Source organism: Salminus brasiliensis, chromosome 3 (assembly GCF_030463535.1).
Source record: "Salminus brasiliensis chromosome 3, fSalBra1.hap2, whole genome shotgun sequence".
NCBI classification, from domain to species: domain Eukaryota; kingdom Metazoa; phylum Chordata; class Actinopteri; order Characiformes; family Bryconidae; genus Salminus; species Salminus brasiliensis.
The window spans coordinates 35,160,729-35,174,454 of record NC_132880.1 but is presented as its reverse complement, the minus strand read 5'-3'; the positions used below and the strand labels follow the sequence as shown (position 1 = coordinate 35,174,454).

Below are 13,726 nucleotides of genomic sequence, written 5' to 3'. Positions count from 1 at the left end.
AATGTCCATCACACTCACACAAACACGGGGCCTTACTCGCCAACATCTTCCCTTGCTAGTTCGGACCATGCCTTTGGAGAGACTGTAAGAGAGGGGAAGAACTCTGCTTCTGCCCTGTGCCCTGCCTCTGATATGTGAAGCCAGGAAGGATAGATGACAGGGTTAAAAGGTAGGTGACGGGGTGGTAAAAGTTTGCACAAAGTTTGATTTGTCGTAGACATGTGAACAAGGTAGAGATGGAATATTTACCATGCTAAATTAGGGGGGAGGGGCTTCAGGCATGTTCCTCTTCCCAAAATGTATCTCCTATAGTTAACTCTACCAAAATATTCTTCAATTTGTTGTTGGGGAAAGTGCTAACAAAACATGTTTTTTAAAGTGCAGAGCTGTTTATAGCTATGCTTTTATAATGATGGATCTCATTGTCAAATCCCAATCAGAAAACATTGGTGAAGGTTAGAAGAGGGTTGTAAGAAGGGTTTTTTTTTCTTAGGAAGACTTGGTGAATGTAAAGACAAAAGTGGTTCTTCTATGGTATTGCTCAAAGAACCATTTGAAGCACCTTTATGTTGAAGAGTGTAGGCCACAGTTTTATGAGAATGGCCTACCTATATATGTGGAATGTGAAAACCATGGCCTAAATAAAGCACAATAAAGGTGGTCGGTGGTATGGAGGTGGAAAACTAACACCTCAACATCTGGCAATAATTAAGGCCTGTATTGGTGATAATTTGTGCTACTACTCTTTATAGAGTTCGATAATAATTGCTGTAAGGGTCAAGTCACAACAAAAATTGGTGTGTCAAGGGCATTTGCTGGGCTCAACCACACACACTCTTACTTACACACACACACACACACACACACACACATACACATAATGGCCTGTCTGTAGCCTCCCAATCAAGGAGAAGTAAGTCTTGGTAGTTTTGGATAATGTTTCACACTTTCTTCTATGCAGACCAGTAGTGTAGTGTAGTTACTATAGTTACTATAATTACTATAGTTAGCACAACACAGCAGGTAAAGACTAATTAACCCAACCTTTTATCTTACCACCAATCATAGATGTTTAAGGTGAATGACTGGAGACTGCTGTATTCAACTTTGCTTTCTTTTCTAGGGTCATTTTTTGCTTTTTTTTACTTATATGTCTCATTAGACATGTAGACTATAAGTAGTGGTGTATGCTAGAAACCATTATCTGCACAAACAGTACTCTGGTGTCACATGTGGGCGAATAAAAGAAGTGCCGTCCGGTGTGTTATTGCAGCGCTGGTTCACAACCGCAACGTTACACAGCTGATAGCCACATGGATGTTGCCATGGTGATAGCTGCCGCTGAAAATTAGTGATCAAAGGGGAGCTTCAGTGGAAATAAAGGCAGGAGGATGTAAGGCGCTGAGGGTTTGTCCTGTATTTACAAGTGAAAATTATATTTTAGGGTTTTTGAGCAGTCAGAGTTACAATTTTACTAGTTACAATAGAGTTACTAGTTACAATAGTTTTATAGAGGTATAAAAAATAGAGGTAAATGCTAGAATATTTACAGTGCCTATAAAAAGTATTGTATTTCTCTTGCTTTTAAAAATGGAATCAATATAATTTTACTTTTTTGACAGGAATTTACAAATATATTCAACCCCTATATTCAATGACTGAGCTAAATCTACAGAGCTCAATGGAATTAGTGCTAGTATTCTCACAATTAGATATGAACTGAGAATAAAGATCACCTGTGAATGTGTCTCAGGTGATTAGTATAAAGTATAAAGGCTGTCTGTCTAGAAGGTCCAGCTACAGATAGCACACTCCCAGCAACTCCAAGAAAAGGTTAGTGTTTTGCTAGTTTTGCTAATACATTTCATAGTCAACAACCCCCCTTGTGTGAATTAACCCTGTATTAAAGCTATTATTCAGTAACCAGGTTATCTAATCAGTTTTTAATTCTCTCCACACAGTGGCCAGAGTGCACATGGAGGTCATGAACCTAACCTGGGTTCTTCCGCCTAGTGAGAAATTTAGCAACAGTTTTTACAGTGTTTATATTTCAATTCTAATGTTTTATAGCATTTTAGTGTTGAACACTTTTCTTGACTGTCTAAGACAGTACTGTACATGTGTGGTATTGGTTTCCTCAAACTGAATCTGGATAGTCTATCTATATTAATATTAGCATAACAGTTTGAAAGGATACATGTGCCCTAACATTCATTGGGCAGTGAATGTGCAAAGAGTGTAAAAGTGCTGCTGCTTTATGGCTGGATTTGCCAGCATAGTGAAACTGATGTGTTCAGTGTGTTGAGCTGTTAGTGCCGGGAGGCCAGCAGCTGCACCTGGATAAACACACGCTGGTTTTCTGAGGAGGCAGCCTTCACAGCTGCAGGACAGCACAGCCAGCACACTCTCCTACATTACTAAGACAAATAAAGTCTCACTTCATTATAGAGGGATTGTATTGTACTTGTTATTATAGTTGAGGCATTGTGCTACTGGTACAAATAGAGTGAGTAAACTGCACTAGTTTCTTCCACTACTTTACAGGTAATGTGGAAATTTTAGTAAATACTTTGCATTCTTTAACAGTTTTCAAGTAAAGGAGAAATTATTTGATTATGAGTGAATTTGATGAAAGGTTATTGTGCATAAAGTCTTATTTCTCACAAAGATCTTTACATTTTTACCATATTCTATGTGTCCCTCATTTGATATTGATTTACAGTTGCCAAAGAGTGTATTTATTTGTATGTATATTGAGTATTTTAAATTGTTATTTGATGTACTAATAGTATGTGTGTGATTTTGATTGGGGAAAATGATCAGATGTCATATAACAAGCTTATTTACAGTCCTGTTATTTTGTTGGGATATAACAGAAGGAAACATGCTCTGCTTTTATTGGCTGATTTCCATCACCGGTGGCAGCTCACAGAAGCCACATATTATAGTTTGAATACTGTAACAAAAGCATTAATTATTTCCGAAACTTCAACGGATAGTGTTGCTATCGTCTCAGCACGATATGCTGTTTGCAAGCTGAAGAGATTGTCGCTGGATAGCTTTTAGCCTAGCCCCCACTCGCTTTCACAAGTTTGGCTAAAAGTTAGCTTTGACTAGCGTTTTAGCTTTTAGGATAGCGTGGATCCCTGTTTGCTCCCCCTGGTTTGTGCTTTCTGGTGTGCCAAATTTTCACCAGGGCTTTCTCTAGTGGGCTGGATTTATGTACATTTTGGGGGCATACATCTAACAAGACTGGTGGAATTGGCTCATTTTCACAGCTAGGCTGTATTTTCTTTTGAAGAAGGACACAATACTGTTTAAGGTTCACAGTATGTCATTTTTATTTACTGAACTCTCATTATTCAACAATGACAAGGAAAATACAGTTTTCCGTTTTAGGACACCTTTAAATAGAAAGGTCAGAAAGGTCAGAGCTTATCATACTGAATGTAAATTCAATTATCACACAAATAGCTGTGTAATTAATGTCTTAACTGAACACAGACAAGGTTGGGAAAAAATGTGATAATGTTACAACATATATGCAATAACCAATAATAGTTCACTGGGAATTTGGGAATTAAACTAAAATACTATGGACTGTAAATCAAGTTCACAAAAAAGCAATAACCAATTAAGGACTGTTGTAATGCAATGCCCTACTGTGGGAGATTGTGTTTGTGACAAAGTACATCAAACTGGTTGCTGAAATGTGCATCCTTTATTTGCTTAATTGAATAAGCCATTTTCCCAGGTCATGGGAAGTTCTCTGAACCATGAATAATTTTCTTTTTTTTTGAGGAAGGCCTTAGTCTGAGCTCTCGCATTTCATTGACCTGGGGTGCAGGCTTGAAGTTTCACAGATTTTGCTATTGTCAGTGTCAGGGTTAGGTCACTCAGAAAGCCTGAAATATCCAGATGCTAAGAGAAATAAAACCAGGGGTTGTTTTGTTTCACTGTTGTAAAAGCTCAGAAGCCTCCATCCATACATCTCCACTTCTAAAATTTAAAGAGCAAAAGCCTTTCAATGGCCCTTTAAGGATCTATTTTGTAAGCAAAATGTATGGGTGTGAAGAACCTTCAAGATTAAGGAACATCTGCATGTTTCTTTAATCTTACATCTGCATGTAAAGGTTCTATATTCTCTAGGCATAGTTGTTTAATTGGTGAAGAAACTGTATATTATACTTTGAAAATGTTCTTCTAACATCTAAATCTCTGTTTTTTAAGAACCACCCCATTGAAAGCTTATCTAGGAACCAGAAGAGGTTCTTTTACAGCATCGCTATTTGCAGTTACCATTTTAATGATGAAATAAAATCACAAATGCTCATCAGGAGCGATGATACCCTTTGATAATATTGCGTGAGAAACGGGCTTCAGGCAGAGGCATAGCAAGATGAAGTCAGCCATGCAGCTGGCTGGTTTATGCTACAGATGTACTCAGAGCCGTGCATTTCATCCCAGTGCGCTGATAATGACTAAAGTGAAATGGACAAATTTTATGGTCAGATAAGCCGTTATCAGCTGAGAGGCGGTTTAGAAGCCAATGCATCTCGCAAGCCCAAATTCATTTTGCAGCTATCTGTGCTTACGCGGTTTTGTCAGCGAGGGACCCCTGTAGCGCTGTGATAGAGCTGGGGAATTCACCACAGACTTAAGGCATGTCATGAGGGGGGAGATAAGAATATTAAACCAATAACTTTGGGGTGGGAATAGGAACGGAGCACATTAGTGTGGAGGATGGAGCATCGAATTCTCAAGACAGAGGGAAGACATATAAAACACTTCAGTACTAAAGTTTCTGCAACTACGAAACGAGTAAATACCACAGCAGTGCACTGCTGCCATACAGTGTCTGGATCTTCTGTGAAGAAAAGAAACCAGCCTTTTCTGACATGATCTTGAGAACATGCTAATGGCACTACTTAACATGAAGACCTAATGTTGTTGCCTAATATTGTATAGGTCCCCTTCGTGCCACTAAACCAGCTCTGACCTGTCAAGGCATGGACTCTGCAAGACCTCTGCAAGGTGTCCTGTGGTATCTGGAACCAAGACATTAGCACTAGACTGGATAGCCTTCACTCCCTACATGCACCCATAGGCAACCATGACCCTGTTGTTCACATGTTCACTGGTTGTTGTTTCTTGGACTACTTTTGGCAAGTACTAACCACTGCATGCTGGGAACACCTTACAAGACTGGCTGGTTTGGAAATGCTTTGACCCAGTTGTTGGGACTTTACTGAATACTAGTCCAAAAAAGAAGTTATTTTATTCATTTAAATGTTTGATTTTGTTTTAGATACGTTATCATACATATCGCTGCTGTCCAATCTGTACCTCCATTTTTTGTCTGTTTTTAGTTTTCTTCATGGTTCGAACCCTGTAGCTGTTCTGTACACTATGTGAATAATTCTGGATGAATAGACCAATAGAAATGCTCTAAAGGACTTTATTTTACATTGACTTCCATTCAAAATTCAGAACATTTTTTTGCCTTCTCCTGTAAAGTCACCATTATTGAAATACATGTTTTTTATTGGACAGGGGCAATGTACTTTAACCTTTTTCAAACCTGAAAATTTCTGACTGATTTCATGACTGGAACTTTGAGACCAATGTCAAAATTGTGTTACTGTCGTATATAATATTTCCTCTGTTTTGTTTTTATAAGTCAGTTTCTTGAATAAATAAGTCCTTGTCCATTGAAAGACCTTATGAAATGCTATTAGAGCTGAGGACGATCGGAGCTATATAAACTACTCTTATATGCTGTTTAGAAGATCCTGCAACATCATAAACGCTGATGAGAATTCATTTGTCACTTGACATAAATAATGGATTCTTTGACAAGTGCAGTTTTTCATTTAGTAATTATAGTCTAGTGGGAAATATTCTATTTTGAGTTATCACGCTTCACCTTGGTATAGTGCATTGAAATACTGCATTAATGTCCAAAAGCACTGGTGAATGATGATTTGTCCCATCAAATGAATGTATTGAGCCTTAAGCTCTCTGCATTTATCAGTCTGACAATGCATTTGGATCCTACATGCAAATGAGAGGAAATTAATTATGCAAAACAAATGATAAGCAAAGCATTGCTCTTCTTAATTTTGTACACTTGCCGTGATTTATCTGTACATTTGAAAGAGAGGGCGCCCAGAGACCTTGTGCTACGTGTAACACTGCTGTGTATTCATGACCAAGCTATATAAAATAATAATAAAAAAAAGAACCCCCTTAGCTACTTATAATAGGATCCACTGTACCACAAAGGCACAATTACATTCTCTTGCTTTTTAGGCAAATGTTATTTGCAGCTGCACTGTGTTGATCTTACCAAACACTCATACTGAGAACACACTGGGATAAATTGCTCCAGGCAGTGTTGTAGAGGACAGCCAGGGACGTTACAAGACAGCCTACAAATGTCACTGGGCTCATGTCCTCACATCAAACGTGGTGTTAAAGTGCTCAATATCGATGTTCTCCACAGAGGAAATACCGCATTATACAGGCCCATTATAAGACGATTAAATCTATTAGTTACTGCTGTGCTACTTGCAAATCAGCTGCCCATTGGAGAGCGGAAAATCAGTTTTCCTTTTTTTTTTTTAAACTTCAATAAGTTACAAACAGTGGCAAAGCCTCTCTGTAATCCATGTTGCCCCAGGCAGCAATAAGACTGGATGCAATTACGCAGACAAAATTCACCACAAAAGAAATGTAAATTGCTGTTAAATGATGAAACGGGGAAGGGGAAGGGACAGAAAGAGAAGTGATGGGTTCTCTCTCTCCCTTTCTGTCTGTCTGTCTGTCTCTCTCTCTCTCTCTCTCTCTCTCTCTGTCCCCAAGATTGAAACCCCATTTCAGTAGCTGCAGGTATGATGAAGTCATTTCCTTCACCCTAGTCTTCATAATTACTTCGTATCACTCAGGCTACTTGGATGAATAATGGCTCAAATTAAAATCCACATTGGTGATATTTAAAATCTGTTAATTGGCGACTCTATCAGCACTAATCATATCTGTTTTTTATGGTATTTGATTTTTTGTACTGTAGCTTGAAGAGCACAGTGGGCGGGGACTGCCCACTGATTGGCTGGAGCGTCTGAGGTCGTGGAGACTGAACTAGGAACTAAGTAGCGAGTAGATTCTTCGTGTTTGTCCTGTCTGGTAAGAATTACTGCATTTTACCCACTTTAAAAAAAACCCGAAACAGTCTGAGCTCTCCGTTCAGATACAGCAAAAAAAGACTAAACAACTAAAGAAAACGAGCCACTCGTTTCTAGTTGTCTCTTCAAAACATCGCTGACGGCTGCAGGGACGTTTCTGTAAAAATCGCCTAGCAACGCTTTGCCGTCGTTTTTGGCTTCGTTTCATTGGTGCAGTTCGTAGCAGCTGGTTTGTGATTGGACGCGTTTGCTGTCAGTCCTCGTGTAGTCGGACCTGAGCTACAGGAAACTAGCTGATGTGTTGGCATTTGGCAGGGCGTTGTGTTTCTTCCCCACCTGTATTCCGCTAAATCCCACCTCCCGGTCGACAGAGTGACTGCAGGTGTTAGCTAGCTAGCTCACTTCTAACCAGGCGTAGCAGCGAGTCGAGATTAGTATCCAGTTGCTTTCTGTTTACCCTGATCATTAGAAACCGCTGGTCATGGCGCAGGAGGCGGGACTTTGCGGAATACAGGTGTGAAACAAACGCCTTGTCAGCACAAGCTAAAGTTCCCCCAAAACTGTGCAAAGTCTTTGTAAGCTATCAATACGTGGCACTATCCCACACACAGGGTCTGTTAAAGAACTTAGACTCCTCAGTAGTCACAGAGTGCTTTCCAGAACATTGGCTTCTCTGCCACGTATCTGTTGATACTGTTAGTTTATGAGGTTCATATTTTTCGATATACTATCCACAGTAATCTTCATCTTCCAACAGGATTATATGTCTGATAAGATTCATACGTGTCATTTGAACATCCAGTCCTTTAGATTCTGTACTGTAGGCTGGCATAGGTGTCTTTAATTCTAGTTTGTTAAATTAATTTGTTGATTATTCAGCTTAGATAGCAACACTGATGTGGCCTTTATTATTGGTTCGCATATCACATTGAATGATGTCCCAGAAGAGAAGAAGAAGGTTTTGGGATCTGGCAACCCTGTCTGACCCACCTCTGGACCATGTAAGTGCTGAAGGTTACAGTTTGGGTCAACGCATTTGAAATATTATAAACACTGATATTCAAACTTTTGACTGTTTTCTGCAATAACTACATAACACAGTACTGGTACTTTTACTTTCAGGACTTAAGTAGTACATTTTAGAATTAACTACTTGCAATACTTAAGTACAAAAATGTTGAATGCTTTAGTACTTCCACTTAAAGAAATGCTTAAAGAACACTTTTTAAAACTTTTTTTGAAGTCACTTTTTTGATAGAGCACTTTTTTGTACTTTTACTTAAGTCTGGGTCTCTAGTACTTTATACATGTCTGTTGGCAACGGAACACACAGGTGTGCCACTGACTGAAAACAACCTAGGCAGACGTCAACAGTCAGCTGTTCATTGCTATCTCGGCAGTGAATTGTCAACACAGGCATGTACGCCCCCGTTGTTAAACACACATGGACACGCAGCAGTGCACAGACCTATAGCGCATGCCAGTTGGCAGCTAAGCAAACTTTTGCATCAACAGTAAACAAAATAAAAGAACATTATTCTAGAGGCGAGGCGCTCCACCGCTTCAGCAAGCCTTCCCAGGCCGTTGAACTAGTAATCCGCCAAAGTCAAGGGAATGGCGAGTGACACACTGATTGGTTTATTGAACGTTACACCCAAAACACACCCATAATTAATTTAGAGACTTAGTACATGCCTTTTGTGTTTCGAGCCGCACAAGAAGTTCTTTTCCATGAATACACACCGGCCCCCCTAAATCAAACTGCACGGTGCACAGTTGCCAGCTCGCCTAAAGATCACTAAAATAGGGCCCTAGAAGTCCAAGCCTCAAAAGTTGTCCATCTAGTTTTCTTTACCATTCTTACTCAGTAGCTAGTGCTAGGTTGTCCTGTGATGTAAAATGATATAATGAACTGTATTCTGTTAAAAACACACTCTCAGGATGTTCTACAGTTATACATGTAGAGTTTAATTTTTAGGAGTCGAAAAATCCAAAGCTAAAATCCTTACTACAAAACCTTGATTAAAACCTCAATGCTAGAAACATTAGCGCCACCTAGCAAACAAAACAAAGATTACTCTGCATTGCCATTATATTATATATAGCAACATTATATCATGTCGGAACCTATAAATGATGTCTCTTTTATAAGAGCTATGTGTCTTAGTAAATACACATGACTTTCTATTATTTACATTTATTTGCCTCTAAACACAAAGCACAAATTCACATTCTACTGGTTGCAGTGTAAAATGTTAAGAATTGTGGAAAATGATAGCGGTAATTGTGACAGGCTTATGCATAGCCTGTAGCCTCTAAAACCAGGACTAATGTCCTTAGATTTATTTACTGATCGGTAGATAACCAGAACGAAACGGGTCATTTCAAAGAGATTTGAGGTTGTATCACCCTCACCAGCATTCAGTAGTCTACTGGCCTGACCCTGATTATAACTTTTCACAGTTTGGAGTGAATATCCGTTTGTAAAATAAAAAAAAAGAAGTGTGTATATAGTTTTTTATTTATTTCAAAAGGTGCCTGAGGTGCTAATTTTAATCTTGAATCTCTTTCACTTTGAAACCTTTGTAGTGAGGGAGCATTAAAGAGATTCTGCTCTCAATTTGAGTCTTCAAAGCAGCAGCGTACACAGCCTCTGGCTAACTCTGGCCTTATTTATGGATCGTCCACATCTTTTCCAGCTCTCTCTGTGCACATAAGTACGCATGTTAGTCTGGTCAAAGCAGATCTATTTATTTATTTATCTGTGTGTTTATTTATTTATTTATTTATTTGAGCGTGCAAGTTTTTTTTTTTGTTTTTTTTTGGAAAATCCTTATTAAGAGAAGATGTCTGGAATGACCAAATGGTTCATATTTGCGGGAAAACACTATTAGTACATTTGTTCTCGGGTAAAGAACATGGTCATGCATGGTCTTTTGGGGAGTGATTGTCTGGTGTCATGGTCTGTGAGTCTCCTTCTTGCTTCCTGGCTTGTAGCTGAATCTTCAAAAGGAAGAATGCCTGAAGAGTGCCCGAAGGTGCAGGCACATTCAGCACCCCCATGTCCACTTCCTGCAGTGGTCACAGTCCTTTAAAGAATAGGCGTGGGATGGGATGCCCTCAGGGTTCGCTCCCTGTTGGGTAAACGTTCTAATAGTCCTCTTCCTCTGTTGTCTTTGGGAAAGTCATTCATGCCTTTTCCCCCCTCCCAGTTTTTTGTTGCACTCCGACACGCTGTAATTACATCACCTTAAGGCAGAGATTAAAACCACACAGATCTGGATGACTGCAATACCTACAGATGTATTTCACACAGGTCGTCATGGGGGAGCGATCATCTCCTTCAGCCGCCCTTCATGAATAGGTAAACCTCTCCGCGATGCTCTAGTTTCATGCACCTCAGCACCTCGGCCGCTTTTTGCTCATGCTAATCAGTGTGATGGTGCTCTTTCTGTTGAGCCTACCCACGTCTCATTGGAGGCGCACCGGTTTATGAGTCGAAGCAGAGCAGGCCAGAGGTCTGTTGCTTGATTTATCTGGGAGAGAATAGGTCAGAGGGGTTTAAACATCATCAGAAACACGGGCCTGCCCTTTGGCTCATGCTTGCTTTTTCCCAATCTGTAACAAAGGAAGCGGTATTGATTGAAAATACTATTGTGAGGTGAAGGAATGGAATCTTAATAGAAGCTTCCCTGCCTGACTTGCTCTAAAGTCCAGACCTGAGGCTCCTCTGAATGTTCCTGCGCACTTAATGCACGTATAATAAAAAAAGGTAATATAGCCGCTTCACACCAATGCTCATGTGTAAATAAGTCGCCTATGTAAGCCTGTTTTTTTCCCCTCTAGTGCTTCTTCTTTAGTTGCTATGGAAATCAATCAGAAGGACTGAAAGCTCCTTTAGTGTAAACGTGGCCATCAGAATAGCTGCAGGCGAGATGAACATGGAAAGTAAACCTGAACTATTATTTGTTTGCAAATTAAATGAAAACATGCGCATGTGCTATGTGCTTGACAATTAGATTAGATGTCATTAAGAAATGACAATTCAGGGGAACCTGAGGAGGTTAAGGTGAGATCTGGAAGTCCAAGAAATGTCTAGGAGGGAACTGCTTGTATGCTGGTAAGAAAGGCAAATCAAAACCAAGAGTGGCAGTGTACCGTTCCACTCCATGGAAAAGGCATAAGACAATATTTGAAATAGGCTACATCTAGACAAGCTAGGGGATTTTTGGAAACAAGTGGCTTAATAGAACTCTTTGTCTACAATCTCCAAAAGTTCATTTAGGGAAAAAAAGGAGCTACATTTCGTGAAAAGAACACCAACTGTGAAGGGGTTGTGCTGCCACTAACAGCATTGGCAGTATTGCATTAGTGGAGAGAGAAGAATAGATTTCACACAATAGCAGCATGTTCTGCACAATGTCAAATGTCTGAGGATGGTTCCTGCAAGAGGATTATAAACCAAACATCCCAAAATTTAAAATTAAAAAATTAAAACTAAAATCCACTATGGACAACCTATAGAGGCACACAACTTTTAAAATGGCCCTCATAATCCCCTGATAATATCATAGAAAATTTTAAAATGTGAACTTAAACAAGCTGTGCCTTCAAGACGCCACATAAGTAGCTGAGATTTAGAAAGAGTGGTAAAGATTAAAGCTCAATGAACTGAAAGATGTTTAGCTGCTACAAACTGTGATTTCTGCCAAAGGGGGTATTACTGTGTCCTGACTATGTAAGGTGCCGACATGTAGGAAAGGCCACAAATGAATGGGTTTGATTTTTATTTATTTATTTATTTATTTGTTTATTATAAAACACTTAAGATTAGCATTTGCTGAAAATTTTGCATTAAAAAATGTGCACAATTTTAGATTTAGCACAAAGAGTGCACAAACTTTCACATTCAAGGGTATTTTTACTGGTACAATAGGACGGCACTAGTTCAGAGCCTTGATGCTTGATACTTATAAAGACTTACCGCAGTAGTTACGTAACTGTATATACTGTACTATAGATTTTCAGGAGCACTTTCATGAATTTCTCATCCACCACATCCCAAAGATGTTCTATTGGATTTAGATCCAGTGACTGGAAAGAACTCCAAAGAACACTGAACTCATTGTCAGGTTTATAAAAAACAGTTCCTGAGACCTTTGCTTCATGGTTTTGGTGTATTTATCATGGAAGTAGCCATTAGAAGATGGGTAAAGTATGGCCATGAAGGGATGAACACAGTCAGCAACAATACTTTATGTAGGCTGCGGCATTCAAGCAAGATTTAACTTCTCCAGCCTGGACACATTGCAGGTTTCATCCATTGACTCACTCAAGTCGTGGCAATTTCTATCCATACCACCTATGTGTGCATTCATCAGACCAGACCTACAGACATACATACAGCTTGTGCCCACTGTAACCTCAGCTTTCTGTTCTTGTCTGACAGAACCCAATGTGGTCTTCTGCTGCTCAGGGTTCGACATTGTTGTGCATTCTGAGATGCTTTGCCGCACACCACAATTGTAGGAAGTGATTATCTGAGTTATGTTAGCCTTTCTGGCAACTCCAACCAGTCTGGCCATTCTCTGTTGATCTCTCCCAGTAACAAGGTGCAGAACTGCTTCTAACTCAATGTTATTTTTTTATTACACCATCCTAAACTCAAGAGGCTGCTGTGCTAAAAATCTCAGGAGATTTTCTAGATTAGTCTTTTCTAGAAATGCTCAAACCACTGCTCAAACTAAAGCTGCTGGCCTGTATCAGCACGATGATGCGTTTCACTGCTGTCACATGACTGGCTGATTAGATTGTATAAATGAGTAGATGTACAGGCATTCCTAATAAATTGATTGGTTAGTGTATGTATATCATTACTGTAAGATGCATTAGTGGAGACCCCTACAATATCCTTCACAGTGTACTCTATAAAAAGTTTAGCTGATCCTCTCTGGCCGTGTGTCAAGAAATACATCTGCTTTCTTTATATCTATAAAGCACTCTCTGGCCATGTGCCATCGTACATCACAACAATGCTCACTATAAAATAAAGCAAATTATCATTAGACTCATTCCAAGGACTGCATCACCCTTCAAGTACCAAGAGTTTTCACTGAACTGAGATGTGCTTTTAGCTACAACGAAAGATAATAGCCTTATTGAGTCCCACTCAACTCGAGTGCCCACTTCTGAATTTAGTCACCTATCTTTGTCATAAACATGAAAAGATTCATGAAATGCAATTGACTGTCCACCTGCTGAGTGCATTGGCTGCTGTAGGCATACATTTAGCTTGAAAGCAGAGTTTCTTGCAGTCGATAACCTTTGGAAGTGTCTCACGTTTTATCTACCCTTCAGTGCAACAGAATTCGCCTCTTCTGTTCTGCTAATTTCTAAACACAATGATATTTTGGTAGATATAGCAGCTTCACGTTAACTGGAATGAATCAGAGGTTTGAAAAGCTCGAAATCTGGCATCTTTCAGAAAATATCCCTGAGGACTGCAGTATTATTTGACATTTTGAACAGAAGGTTAGCTTTTG

General features: G+C 39.4%; 1 protein-coding gene across 2 annotated transcripts in view; it reads left to right on the top strand.

The window, feature by feature from the left end:
- Positions 1–7,115: 7,115 nt before the first annotated feature.
- The window catches only part of triqk (triple QxxK/R motif containing), a 30,035-nt gene continuing 23,424 nt past the window's right edge, over positions 7,116–13,726 (top strand). Inside the window, exon 1 of one of the 2 annotated variants that reach the window (XM_072674788.1) lies at positions 7,116–7,185. The gene's annotated coding sequence lies outside the window, so the exon portion shown is untranslated. Of the gene's footprint in view, positions 7,186–8,137; positions 8,186–13,726 lie in introns of those variants that run through there. The other variant, XM_072674789.1, reaches the window with a different exon arrangement.